Genomic DNA, 15,066 nt, shown 5'->3' with positions numbered 1-15,066 from the left:
TAATAGTTAATATAGCAAAGTTTGAATTACTCGTTTCATTTAGGTAAAAGAACAAAGTGAACTGTTGTTTTCATGAGAAGCCGTGCTCCTTTGATGTGAGGGAACCCACCCAGTCCATTGGGTAACCTTGGGAAAAGAACAGTGAGAGGAGGTATACCTTAAACAGCCAGATTCTTAACAGAGGGGAGGAACAGAGAGATTGAGGGCTGCAAATACGTAGATCTTTAAAGAAGGCAGTGTTAGTGGAAAAGGCCATAAACAGGCAGAGGGGATTCTGGGTTTTAAACATCGGAACATTGAAAATAAAAGCAAGTAAATGATGTTGAATTTGTACAAGATGTTGATTAGACCACAACTAGAATATGGCGTATATCCCATTATTACAAAGTACTACAAAGTATTTACAGCACAGAACAGGCCATTCGGCCCCACTGGTCTGTGCCGGTGTTTATGCTCCACACGAGCCTCCTCCCACCCCTCCACATCTCACCCTAACACCGTATCCTTCTATTCCTTTCTCCCTCGTGTGTTTATCCAGCTTCCCCTTAAATACATCTTTGCTATTTGACTCAACCACTCCCTGTGGTAGCGAGTTCCACATTCTCACCACTCCCTGGGTAAATAACTTTCTTTGAGTTCCCTATTGGATTTATTAGTGACTATCTTAAATTTATGGCCCCTAGTTCTGGTCTCGCCCGCAAGTGGAAACATCTTTACATCTATCCTATCAAACCCTTTCATAATCTTAAAGACCTCGATCGGGTCACCCCTGAGTCTTCGCTTTTCTAGAGAAAAGAGCCCCCGCCTGTTCAATCTTTCCTGATGGGTATAAACTCTCAGTTCTGGGATCATTCTAGTAAATGTTTTTTGCACCTTCTCCAGTGTCTCTATTCTTTTTATAATATAGAGACCAGAACTGTTCACTGTGCTCCAAGTGTGATCTAACCTAGGTTCTATTATAGGAAGGATATTGGAGCCATGGAAAGAGTATAGTGAAGATTTACTGGAATAGTATAGGGAATGAGAGGTTATAGTTATAGAATCATACAGCCCAGAAGGGGTTTGGCCCATCACAGCTGTGTCAGCTCTCTGAAAGAGCTACCGATTATTCCTTCCCTGCTCCTTCCACATGGCCCAGCTAATTTTTCCTTTTCAACTATCATAGAATGGTTACAGCACAGAAGGAGGCCATTCGGCCCGTCGAGCCCGTGCCGGCTCTCTGCAAGAGCACTTCAGCCAGTCCCACTGCCCCGCCCTTTCCCCGTAGCCCTGCAAATGTTTTTCTTTCAGGTACTTATCCAATTCCCTTTTGAAAACCGTGATTGAGTCTGCCCCCCCACCCTTTCAGGCAGTGCATTCCAGATCCTAGCCACTCACTGAGTAAAAAAGTTTTTTCTTACGTCGCCTTTGGTTCTTTTGCCAATCACCTTAAACCTGTGTCCTCTGGGTTTGAACACCTCTATCAAATCTCCTCTCAATCTTCTCTGCTCTAAGGAATACAACCCCAGCTTCTCCAGTCTATCCACGTAACTGAAGTCCCTCATCCCTGGAACCATTCCAGTAAGTCTCCTCCGCACCCTCTCCAAGGCCTTCACATCCTTCCTAAAGTGCGGTGCCCAGAATTGGACACAATTCTCCAGCTGAGGCCGAACCAGTGTTTGTACAGGTTCAGCATAATTTCCACACTTTTGTACTCCATACCTCTATTCCTGAAGCCCAGGATCCCGTAAGCTTTTTTTAACTGCTTTCTCAACCTGCCCTGCCACCTTCAATGATTTGTGCACACATACCCCCAGGTCTCTGTTCATGCACCTCCTTTAGGATTGTACCCTTTAGTTTATATTTCCTCTCCTCATTCTACTAAAATGTATCACTTCACACTTTTCTGCATTAAATTTCATCTGCCACGTGTCTGTCCATTTCACCAGCCTGTCTCTGTCCTCTTGAAGTCTATCACTATCCTCCTCACTGTTCACTATACTTCCAAGTTTTGTGTCATCTGCAAATTTTGAAATTATGCCCTGTACACCCACATCCAAGTCATTAATATATATCAAGGTGTACCTCTGAAGTACACCTCTGACCTCTGAAGTACACCTCTGACCCGCGAAAGAATTACACACCTACCTGATGGCGGCGAGGCTGTGAAAACTTGCGGTCTCCGGCCTCGAGGTGGAGGGCAGTATAATGGCCCACGGATCCTAGTGATGCAGGCGGTGCGGATGCATACCTGAGATCACGTGGGCCTGGTATTCTAATCAGAAAACAGAATTCGATTTTAGTCATTTCCGAAGGGAATCCCGTAATGAGATGTCATGGAATTCTGAAATCTGATCTAATTACAGTTTACAGAATTGGAATTTTATTCGTAGTTAGCTTCATTCCACCAACCTCACTAAAAATTTAATTTTTTGATCATTTTCAACATCATTAAAACTCTAATCTGGGCCAATATTTGCAAAAACTCATTTGACATAGTGTATTTGTATAATATCCGATATGAAAATGTTTCAATCATGCCTGAGCTATCCCCTTACGCTGATGCAAACAGGCCCTGCGTCTGTTTGATTCAACCGTAAAATTTCCGTGCACAATTACTGGCCAGTCTGTGGGCAAATAACCCAACTCTGTGCCAGCAATTGCTTTTTCGTGGCCCACTTGGATGGCCTGTCAACACGTACGTTGACAGACCGCAAGTTCCGGATTTCGCACAAGCGCATGCTGAAAGGCCGAACTTGCGGTGGATTTCAAAGGAGGTGTGGCACCATACTGACCGCTAAATCCAGGCCATTGAAGCGTTAAGTGTCAGAGCGGAGTGTATAGTCTTCCTTTATGTTCAGGTTAAGTATTAATCTCAAATTATTATCACCACAGTTAACCTTTGAAACTGTTGTACCCTCCTCATTAGTTTATTATCTATAAACTAAATAAATAGACTGGACCTATTTTTGTAATTTTTCATTCCATGACCCTCCCCTGATAGATGGGATAAGCTCGTGGTCTCTCCTAGTTCTGTAATCAGAAGGTAAGTGATCTCTGCATTCTGACAGTGGCAGCGAGCTAAATTTAAAATCGAGAATAGCCAAGGAGGGAGATTTAGTGTCGAGTCTGGGAATAATCCAGCCTGTTCCCTGCTCTGTGGGAGATGAGTTCCAATAATGTTGTGCAGCCTCTGTTTACGGGAGGACAGACCCGTTCTGCTGAACATCACTCTGTAAGTACAAGGCACGGTCTAACAACTTAGCTTAATTGCTGGTTCCAGGACTGCCCAAACAAGGGAGAAAATGAACTTTTAATGATTTACAGCTTCTAGGTTTTTAAAAGTAGTTGTTTAGATGTGTCTTACCAAGTTAGCTGCTAATCTGGCATTGTATTTTGTATTTTGTATTTTGTATTTTGTATTTTGTATTTTGTATTTTGACAGGGACTGCAGTTGATCCCAGGCTTTCTGATCTGAGGAACTGCAGGAGCCGAGGGGGAGGGGGAGCATTGGAAATATTTGCAAAGTGGAGACGTGTTTTGGTATTGTGCTGTGATCTTTTGGGAGCTAAATTTAGCTTTCCAAAAGATAGTTGATGGCGGTTATTGTCTGTGAGCTGAGAGCAGGCAGATCCGCCTCTGCTCATTTTCAGGGTTAGCCTGTAAAAGCTGACAAAGGGTTGCATTTATATAACGCCTTATTATTTCCCTCAGGAACATCTCAAAGTACTTCAAACACAAAGGCAGTGATTTTGCCGGTGCTCAGCAGACGGGATAGGTGGCGGGTCAGCTGTGAAATTGAAAATGATTGACAGTGGGTCGGGAACCCGCTGTCAAAACGCGCCCACCTGCATTTCCCGATGTTGGGTCTGCCAGTGCTGAGCAAATCCAACAGGCAGCGGTGGGGGACCCAATTCAAATCATTAGTGGCTTGTTTACAACCACTTAACGATGCTTTTTTTCTCCGCTTTTTGAATTTGACAGGTCGCCCACCGATTTCCTGCTGTGCCTAGACCTCGTCTGTGAAGCTGAGGCGGGAGGTCAGTGTCCATTGAATCAGCTAATGAGTTGACAGCTTCAAATGTCAAGTCAAAGCTCCCAGCTGATTTAGAAATGTTCCCTTAACCACTAGCTTCTCTAAACTGCATTTCCACTACAGATTCAGAATGCTGCAAGTCTTTACACAAGTCTCCATCCAGCCTGCCATCTATTCCATCAGCATGGGTGTACTTTATACTCTCTCACCTTGGTCCTCAGAATCTGACCACGATCAGCCAGCATCACCAGGCACACCAGCAGCACCAACAACCACACCAACCTTCTCCGCAATCACCTGCTGCACAGGACACAGGGCATCAGCACCTGACCACGTTGTTGCTCAGGATGCCAGGGATGGCCTCACTATGGCCACATTTACTTCACTTGATGCTGTACACCCTGACTGCCACATGATGTGCCAGGTTGGCACCACCCCACACCAACACCATAAAGCATCCCTACAATGCCCAAACTATTCCTTTCACACTCATCACCATTATGTCTCACCATTCACTGCAACTCACTAAGCCACTTCCAAAGGTGCACACAAATCTGTCCAAGAATGCAAAGTGTTGAAAATAAAGATTTCAATGTTTGACAGCAAATTAACAGAAACTTCACATGAACATCGGCTAAAACACACAAGTGCCTACTCTTGTGTGTTGTTAATTGGACTAGGATGAGGGTGAGTGTGAGGGGTGGCTAGTGAAATGGGGAAGTGATAATGTAGATAGAGAGGGATGGGTGGAGGTGCAAGATAAGTTGGTGTGAGTAAGGATGTGCAGGATTAGGGTAGGGAAGGCAGAGTGATGGGGATGTGATGAGTGGCACAGCAGGATGAGGTCGAGTGTGGCTTTGCAGTAACGTTTCGTGATCTACTGAGATCATTGAAAGGTTTGTGCCACTGCCGCCTGGTCCTCCTGACCACATCCCTGCTTGTGTCCTCCTGTGTAATGTGCAACCAGGCTGCGATGGTGTCCTGGGGAGGTCTCTTCCGCTGATTGGAAGGGAAGAGAACCTCCCTCCGTGCTCTGACTCCCTGCATAAGCATATGGAGGGAGCCATGGGAGAGCCTGGGTGCAGCTGTGCACCTTTGTGCAGTGATTGTTAGTGTTTGCAGCACCTCAATGCTGTAGAACACTGACAGCACAAATGCCAAAGTAAATTTGCACATGGTCCCTTTAAGGAAACCGGCTGATGTCGCGTCATCAAGTGATGTCATCAGACCCGCTTCCTTCAATTGGCCGGGAAACTCGCTGGGCGGGCTTAACAAGCCCAATCAGGGGAAAGTCAAGTTGTAGGCTGGCATGGAGCCAGCAGCGGGGCCGCAACCCACCACCGACATCGCCTGCCACGAATCCGCCGAGCTAGGGAAAATCGCGTCCAATGTGTCAGCCGTGGCTCAGTGGGTAGCACTCTCACCTCTGAGTCACAAGGTCATAAGTTGAAGTCCCACTTCAGAGACTTGAGCACATAATCCAGGCCTACACTCTCGTGCAGTACTGAGGGAGTGCCGCACTGTCAGAGGTGCCGTCTTTCAGATGCAACGTTAAACCGAGGCCTATTGGAAGAAGAGCAGGGGAGTTCTCCCTGATGTCCTGGGGCCAATATTTTTCCCTCAACCAACTTCACTGAAACAGATTATCTGGTCATTTGTCTCGTTACTGTTTTTGGATCTTGCTGTGTGCAAATTGGCTGTTGCATTTCCCTACTTTATAACGGTAACTGCACTTCATTGGCTGTAAAGTGCTTTGGAACGTCCTGAGGTTGTGAAAGGTGCTATATAAATGCAAGTCTTTAATTTTCATTTTACATTGAATTACTTTGAAGTACAGTAACTGTTATGTAGCCAGATGGGGCAGCCGTTTGCTGCAAGGGTATCAGATCTTTAATATACACTGAACTGCAGGTGAGGCTCCTCCACACGTCTCATTAGTTGAGGGCAGTGTGGCCAGCACACTTGTTGAATAGCGTCATGTCCACCTGAGCAGCCAGCTTGGTTTAACTACTTGTCACCGGCAATACAGCACTCCCTCAGAACTACCGTGAAGTGTTGGCTTAGATTATTTGCTCAGGCCTGTGGTGGAATTTGAACTCTCAGTTGTAGCCTGTGGACTTTCAGGCAATTTAAAAAAGACTATTTTAAAAAAGTGGTGGAGAGAAAATGGGGAATTACAGACTGGTAAGCCTGACATCGGTAATGGGGAAACCGCTAGAGTCCATTATAAAAGATGTAATAGCAGAGCACTTGGAAAACAGTGACAGGATCGGACAAAGTCAACATGGATTTACAAAGGGTAAATCGTGCTTGACTAATCTACTGGAATTTTTTGAGGATGTGACTGGTAGAATAGATAAGGGAGTGTAACATTTGCATACTGAATTATCATTGGCCCGCAGACATCTGTAAGGAATACCTATTATATTCACGTGATCACATGCTGAGTTGTCATTGGCCTGCAGGCATCTGTAAGGACTGCTATTGTTTTGAAGACCCAGGGGTCCTAACTCCATCTTGTACACACTGGGCTGTATGTTTGAAATCACAGACCTGATGCTTCATAAAAGAGTTTAAACTGTAATACTCCGTTGTCCTGCAATTTATTATTTTTGTACAAAGTGTGCAAAACAAGACATGGTGTCAGAACAGGGATTTGAAATGTGCACATCGTTGGAGCTCCCTTACCTCAAATGAATTGGGAATCTTTGAACTTACACAGAGAATGGCGCAAGTTCAAGCAACACGTGGAGTTGATGTTCTCAGGCCCGTTGAAAAGCAAAGGGGAGGAAGAAAGATGCAGCTACCTACTCCTGTGGATCGGAGAAAAAGGGAGAGACATTTTTAACACATGGTCTCTCGCCGCAGATGAAGCAAAGGTACTGAAAAGTTATTTTGACCGTTTTGAGTCATATGTGATGCCCAAGACAAATATGATATTTGCTAGGTACAAGCTTCAGAAGAAAATACAAGGAGCTGGTGAGTTGTTTGAACAGTTCGTGACTGAGTTAAAACTGCTGGTAAAAGTCTGTGAATATGCAAATAAAGATGAGATGGTCAGAGACCGCATCGTGTTTGGAATACATTCAGCTAAAGTGAGAGAGAAACTTTTGAATGTTGGGTCCGGGCTAACGCTGGACAAAGCTATGGACATAGCTAGATCGCACGAGATAGCCCAAGCACAGTTGAAAACCATAACCGGCACCACGAGCAGTTTGCGTGAACAGACAGTGCACGCAGTTAATAGACACACACCAAAGAACACCGCTCAGAGAGCGTGTTTCAGAACAGAAAGAACAGAGAGAGTTCTAAAAATGGGTGACACAAACATAAAACGCTTCAAAAACTGTGGATATTGTGGAAACAACAGGCATGGAGAAAAGGAGTACTGCCCTGACAAAGGAAGACAATGTACTAAATGTGGTAAACGGAACCACTTTGCTAAAGTTTGCAGGACTGTTTTTAGAAGAGCAGTACACACAGTGAGTGACAGCCAAATGCCAGATAGAGAGCCAAATGCAGAGGAACTGTTTATTGATTCTGTGTCACAGAAAAAACAGATTTCAGAGACTGAGCAAGCCTATGCCGATATTGAGATAGGAAAACAGGGCAAAGAGCTTAAGTTTAAACTAGACACTGGATCTCGGGTTAATGTAATTCCTCTGAGTGAGTATCACAGCTTGAAGGATGAGTGTGAGCTACAGCCCACCTCATGCAGACTGACCAGCTATGGGGGGGAGCAGCTCATTGTAAAAGGCACATGCGTGATGAAATGCAAGTACAAAGAAAGTGACATGATGTTGGACTTTACATTGTTGACACTCGAGCACCTCCAGTGCTAGGTCTAAAGGCATGTTTAGACATGGACCTCGTCAAGCTAGTACTATCATTGACAGCACCAGTTGATAAGCAGACAGTCATGGAGGAGTTTGCTGACGTTTTCAAAGGAATCGGACTATTCCCAGGTGAATGCACTATTCACCTTGACCCAGCAGCAACCCCTGTGGTTTGCCCACTGAGAAGGATACCCCTTGCTCTATGTAGTCGCCTGAAAGAGGAGCTGCAGAGCATGGAGAATACAGAAATCATCGTCCGGGAAACAGAACCGACAGAGTGGGTCAACACGTTAGTAGTGTTTGAGAAACCACGTACAGGCAAGCTCAGAGTCTGTCTCGACCCCAGAGATTTGAACAAGGCTATCAAACGCCCTCACTACCCTCTACCAACGTTAGATGACATCACAGGGAGCACGTTACTTCAGTGTAATGGACGCACGATCAGGATACTGGACTATCAAGCTCACGGAAGAGTCATCTAAGTTAACAGCGTTCAACACACCATTTGGACGCTACCGATTTCCGCGTTTACCATTTGGTCTTATCTCAGCTCAGGATGAATTCCAGTGGAAGATCGACGAAACCTATGAAGGCCTCGACGGAGTAGTCGCAATCGTAGACGACATCCTCATCTATGGCAGGAATAGAGAAGAACATGACCGGAACCTCCGTGCGATGCTACAAAGATCACGGGAGAAAGGTATCCGGCTCAACCCCGAGAAAAGCATAATCGGATCCACCGAGATCAGTTATTTCGGGCATCGCCTCTCAACTGATGGCATTAAGCCGGATCCAGAGAAAATCTGCGCCATCAAGAAGATGGAGCCGCCGAAGAACCGCGCAGAGCTAGAGACAGTACTAGGCATGGTTAACATAAGAACATAAGAAATAGGAGCAGGAGTAGGCCAATCGGCCCCTCGAGCCTGCTCCGCCATTCAATAAGATCATGGCTGATCTGATCCTAACCGCCAATCTACTATCACAGAACCATCTCCTGAATCTAACAGAATTAGACACACGAACTAGGAGCAGGATCAGGCTACACGGCCCCTGGGCCCGCTCCGCTACCCACAGGGCCATGACCGATCCGAACCTAGACTCATGTCCAAATTCCTGCCCGCTCCCCGTAACCCTTAATTCCCTTTACTTCTAGGAAACTGTCTGTGATAAAAATGCTAACTTCCGGGAAGTTATGTCATCACTTCCTGTGAACTATGAACTGTGTACATACCTCACTTCCTGTCATATGTCACTTCCTGTTGGACTGGTATAAATACTGGTCTGTTCAGTATTGTAAGAGGCTTCTACCAGAGGCATGGTAAAGACCTCTCTTGTGTATATAGTGTGTTTATAAGTTACTTAAAGCTTACTTTAAAGTTACTTGATGGTAAGTCTCCTTTTTCTTACATCAATTTAAGTAACTTAATATTTACACTGACAAATGCTAGACCTTCAGACAAACTCGGAAGTTAAGGATCCAGGGAACCACCCATCATGGAGAAAATCCTTAGACCTATTCGTCTGGACTTGGACCCGAATACACCAGCAGCTGGCAGGGTATGGAAGCATTGGTATCGTAGTTTTGAGAATTTTCTGGATGAATGTAAAGCGGATGCTCCTGCTAAATTGAAGATACTTGTCAATTATGTGACCCCAAAAGTGTTCGAATATGTTGATGACTGGGATAATTACGAAGAGGTGATTCGGGCACTTAAGAAACTGTATGCGAAGACCCCAAATGAGGTCTATGCTAGACATCTACTGGCCACAGCTCGACAAGGGCCAGGGGAATCAATTGACGAATTCCTGCAAGAACTTCGCAGGCTCAGCGTAGATTGTAACTTTCAGGCAGCCTCAGCTGAGCTGTACCGCCAAGAAATGATTCGTGATGCTTTCATCTGCGGGATTGCCTCTCCATTTATACGCCAGCGTCTACTAGAAAGTAAAACACTTGAGCTACAAAAAGCTTTTGACCTAGCTTGTTCACTGGATTTGGCAAAGAGAAATGCAGACCTCTATCAGCTGCCCAGATCTCGATCTGCTGCTGTAGCTGCAACCAGACAATTCAAGCGGTCTCAGGTGAACCCTATCATGGGGGAATCTAATTCTGATAATTCTGATGAAGAAGAGGAGGACGACCCCACTTTAGCAGCCTCTTGGCAATCTAGGAAGGAATGCTTCTTTTGTGGAGATGCTTTCCATCCTAGGAAAACCTGCCCTGCTCGCAATGCAATCTGCAGTTATTGCGGGAAAAAAGGACACTTTGCTAAAGTTTGCCTATCAAGGGCCTCTACGAGGGCCAATCCAGCTAAGACCTACCGAACTGCCCCAATTAGGGCCTATCAAGATGCTCCAGCTAGGACCTATCAAGCTTCCTCTCGAGCTCTCTCCCGAAGAAGCACACCGAGAGTTTTAGCCACTCTCTGTGCAACGACACCAATTACAGCTGCTTGCCCACAGAACCTGTCTCAGGCAGCCACAAAAATGTCAATTAAAGGGCATACCTTAGATGCCTTAATTGACTCAGGAAGTACTGATAGTTTCATTAAGGAACAGATTGTTGCGAAATTGAAACTACATGTCTTCCCATCGGACCAGGCAATTGCGATGGCCCAGTCATCACTTAATACCAGAATCTCCGGCTTTTGTGTTGTTGATATGACACTTCATGGTCGTATGTATCCCTCCACCCGACTTTCGGTGCTCAAAGACTTATGTAGTGATCTCCTCTTAGGGCTGGACTTCCAAAAACAGCATAAGAAACTCACCATTGAGTTTGGTGGATCCAAACCCGGACTTACTATTTCTAATATACCATCTAAATTACCATTTTGTGCATTATCAGCAGCTTCACTTGATGAACCCTCATTATTTGCCAGTATTCCGCCTCAATGCCAACCGATAATAACGAAATCGCGGCGCTTTAATCAGGAAGACCAATCTTTTATTGCGGCTGAAATCTCTCGACTTCTAGCAGAGGATATCATTGAACCATGTTCGTCGCCCTGGCGGGCTCAAGTCGTCATTGTCAAGAACCCTCTAAAACCTCACAAACAGCGACTATGCATCGATTATTCGCAAACCATCAATCAATATACCGACTTGGACGCCTACCCATTGCCACGCATTGATGATATGGTTAATAAACTGGCCGAATACAAAGTGTTCTCAACTTACGATTTAAAAAGTGCCTATCATCAGTTACCCTTGAAGGTCTCAGATAAGCAGTACACAGCCTTTGAGGCTAATGGACGGCTGTACCAATTTCATCGCCTCCCACTCGGGGTTACTAATGGAGTGGCTGTCTTTCAACGGGCAATGGATGGCCTGGTTAAGCAGGAAAACCTAAGGGACACTTTTCCCTATCTTGATAACATTACCATTGCAGGTCACGATCAACAGGAACACGACTCCAACCTCCAAAAATTTCGGGATGCCCTCCATCGCCGTAATTTGACCCTGAATGAATCCAAATCTGTTGAGTCGCAACCGACCATCAACATCCTTGGCTACTGCGTAGGCAATGGTATCATTAAGCCAGACCCAGAAAGACTTCGCCCGCTCCAAGAGCTCCCGTCACCTAAGAATCCGGCTTCTTTACGTCGGGCTCTCGGTCTGTTTGCATACTACGCTAAATGGATTCCTCATTTTTCGGACAAAATCCAACCCTTGCTGCATGCTAGATCATTTCCACTGGGAACAGCGGCTGTTGCAGCCTTTAACCTTCTCAAAAAACAGTTGGAGAAAGCGGCTCTTTACTCCATCGATGAGAATCTCCCTTTCGTGGTTGAATGTGATGCCTCGGAGGTGGTGATCTCGGCTACTCTGAATCAGGAAGGTCGTCCTGTAGCATTTATGTCCAGGACCTTACAAGGTGCCGAGCTACATTATCCTCCGGTTGAGAAAGAAGCCACAGCCATCATAGAGGCAGTACGGAAGTGGAACCATTTTCTAGCTCGCCAGCACTTTACATTGATCACGGACCAACGATCAGTCGCCTTCATGCTCGATAATCGAAAACGAACCAAAATTAAGAATAATAAAATACAACTTTGGAGGATGGAACTGGCCTCTTTTGGTTATACCATTCTCTATCGGCCTGGCAAGGAGAATGTGGCCCCGGACACCCTCACACGGGCATTCTGCTCCACTATGTCATCCTCCACTCTCATGGATGTCCACAATGGTTTGTGTCATCCTGGCGTTACGCGCATGCTACATTTCGTACGATCACGGAATCTCCCTTTTTCCACTGGAGATGTAAAGAAAATATGCTCAGAATGCCGGCTTTGTGCGGAATTAAAACCTCAGTTCTTCCGCCCCTCAGATGGTATACTCATACATGCAACCCAACCGATGCAACGACTTAGCATCGATTTTAAGGGCCCAGTGCCCTCTTCAACTCGGAACACATATTTGCTCACCATGATCGACGAATATTCACGTTTTCCGTTTGATATACCTATCAATTCCTCCAATAAAAGGCGAAGAGTTACGAAGGTGACTAAAGGTTTTTATTGACTAAATAACAGAGCCCACTCTCGTGGGTGATCCGATCCAAGCAGGAGGAATACCAGCCAGTCGCTCACCTTTATACCTGGCCTGGTGGGTGGAGCCAAGGCGGAGTCGGCAGTGGTCATCCCAGGTATAGCAGTGTGGCAAGAGGCGACCTCGTACCGTGATACAATAGTGGTCAGTGATACAGTTATAACGAACAGTGGTGAACAGTGCTAACTACTAACAGTGATACAATAGTGAACGTGGTTTACCACATTCACCCCTTGTTTAGAATTAAGTCCGGCGGGGTGAAGTGTACTACCAATTCTGGTAGGTCAGTCTGTCCGGAGGCTTCGTAAGCCTCTCCGATCGCCGCAGCGGTGGTGTTGCCTTATCCGGTGCTGGTGCCTTATCCGGTGTTGATGCTGGTGTTTGCGTGGTCGGCGAGGGCTCGTGGGGTTCCGGCATGCCGTCTACCTGGACTGAGGTTGGGGGGGGTGGTGGCGGTGTTTCCGGATCGGCTGAGGGTGCGAGGTCTCGTAGGGAGACAGTGTCCTCCCGCCCGTCTGGGTACGCCACGTAGGCGTACTGGGGGTTGGCGTGCAGGAGGTTCACCCTCTCGACCAGGGGGTCCGTTTTATGGGTCCTCACGTGTTTCCGCAGCCAGACCGGCCCCGGGGCGGTCAGCCAGGTTGGTAGAGTGGTTCCCGTAGTCGACTTCCTGGGGAAAACGAACATTCGTTCATGGGGGGTGGTGTTAGTGGCCGTGCAAAGTAATGACCGGATGGAGTGCAGCGCTGTCGGGAGGACTTCTTGCCAGCGGGAGGTTGGGAGGCCCTTAGACTTTAAGGCTAAGAGGACGGCCTTCCATACCGTCGCGTTCTCTCTTTCCACCTGACCGTTACCTCTGGGGTTGTAGCTGGTGGTCCTGCTTGCTGCAATACCTCTCTCTAGGAGGAATTGCCGGAGTTCCTCGCTCATGAAGGAGGAGCCCCGGTCGCTGTGTATATAGTTCGGGAACCCGAACAAGGCGAAGAGGGCATTCAGGCACTTAATGACCGTGCTACTGGTCATGTCGGGGCAGGGGAAGGCAAAGGGGAAACGGGAGTACTCATCAACGATGTTGAGGAAGTACACATTACGGTCAGAGGACGGGAGGGGCCCCTTAAAGTCGATGCTCAGGCGCTCGAAGGGGCGGGTGGCCTTGATCAGGCTTGCTCGGTCCGGCCTATAGAAGTGCGGTTTGCACTCCGCACAGGTCTGGCAGTTCCTGGTCATGGTCCTGACCTCCTCGATGGAGTAGGTCAGGTTGCGGGCCTTAATGAAATGGTAGAGTCTGGTGACTCCGGGGTGGCAGAGCTGGTCGTGGAGGGTCTGAAGCCTATCGATATGCGCGCTGGCGCATGTCATTCGTGAAAGGGCATCAGGGGATTCGTTCAGCTTGCCTGGCCGGTACAAGATCTCATAATCGTAGGTGGAGAGCTCGATTCTCCATCTCAAAATCTTGTCATTCTTGATTTTGCCCTTCAGCTTGTTATTAAACATGAAAGCCACCGAACGCTGGTCGGTGAGGAGGGTAAATCGTTTGCCTGCCAGGTAGTGCCTCCAGCGCCGTACTGCCTCCACGATCGCCTGGGCCTCTTTCTCGACCGACGAATGTCGGATCTCGGGGCCCTGTAGGGTCCTTGAGAAGAAGGCCACTGGCCTCCCCTCCTGGTTTAGGGTGGCGGCTAAGGCGAAGTCGGATGCGTCGCTCTCCACCTGAAAGGGGATGGACTCGTCCACTGCGTGCATCGTGGCCTTGGCTATGTCTCCCTTAATGAGGGAGAAGGCCGCGCACGCCTCCTCCGTGAGGGGGAAGGAAGTGGCTTTCAGGAGGGGTCTGGCTTTGTCCGCGTAATTGGGTACCCATTGGGCATAGTAGGCGAAAAGCCCCAGGGTTCTCCTAAGTGCTTTAGGGCAGTGGGGGAGGGGTAGCTCCATGAGGGGGCGCATTCTTTCTGGGTCGGGGCCGATGATTCCGTTCTCCACTACGCAGCCGAGGATGGCAAGGCGCGTGGTGTTAAACACGCATTTCTCCTTATTGTAGGTGAGGTTCAGCCGTTGGGCCGTACGGAGGAATTTCTCCAGATTCGCGTCATGTTCCTGCCGGTCGCGGCCGCAGATAGTGACGTTATCTAGGTAGGGGAATGTAGCCTGCAGTTCGTTCTGGTCAACCATCTGGTCCATCTCCCTTTGGAAGACCGAGACCCCATTAGTGACACCGAAGGGGACCCTAAGGAAGTGGTATAGGCGCCCATTCGCCTCGAAGGCGGTATACTGGCGGTCCTCAGGGTGGATAGGGAGTTGGTGGTAGGCCGACTTCAGGTCGATGGTCGAGAATACTTTATACTGTGCAATCTGATTGACCATGTCAGATATGCGGGGGAGGGGGTATGCGTCCAGCTGGGTATATCTGTTTATGGTCTGGCTGTAGTCGATGACCAGGCGGTTTTTATCGCCGGTCTTTACGACTACGACCTGGGCACGCCAGGGGCTGCTGCTCCCCTCGATAATGCCCTCTTTCAGGAGGCGCCGCACCTCAGAGCTAATGAAGGCTCTGTCCCCGGCGCTATACCGCCTGCTTTTGGTAGCGACGGGTTTGCAGTCAGGGGTAAGGTTAGCAAACAGAGAGGGTGGCGGGACCTTGAGGGTGGAGAGGCTGCAGGTGTTACGCGG

The 15,066-nt window shown here is 47.6% G+C and overlaps 1 long non-coding RNA gene across 1 annotated transcript in view; it reads left to right on the top strand.

Moving 5' to 3' along the window:
- The first annotated feature begins 1,545 nt into the window (after nt 1-1,545).
- The window catches only part of LOC147111372 (uncharacterized), a 104,182-nt gene continuing 90,661 nt past the window's right edge, over nt 1,546-15,066 (top strand). Inside the window, exons 1-2 of the long non-coding RNA XR_015080093.1 lie at nt 1,546-3,214; nt 3,964-4,019. This is a non-coding gene — a long non-coding RNA (uncharacterized LOC147111372). The remainder of the gene's footprint in view (nt 3,215-3,963; nt 4,020-15,066) is intronic.

Source organism: Somniosus microcephalus, chromosome 11 (genome assembly GCF_052327205.1).
Source record: "Somniosus microcephalus isolate GS21.2 chromosome 11, FLI_Smic_1.0, whole genome shotgun sequence".
In the NCBI taxonomy this organism is placed as follows: Eukaryota; Metazoa; Chordata; class Chondrichthyes; order Squaliformes; family Somniosidae; genus Somniosus; species Somniosus microcephalus.
This window is presented reverse-complemented; position numbering and strand designations above follow the sequence as displayed.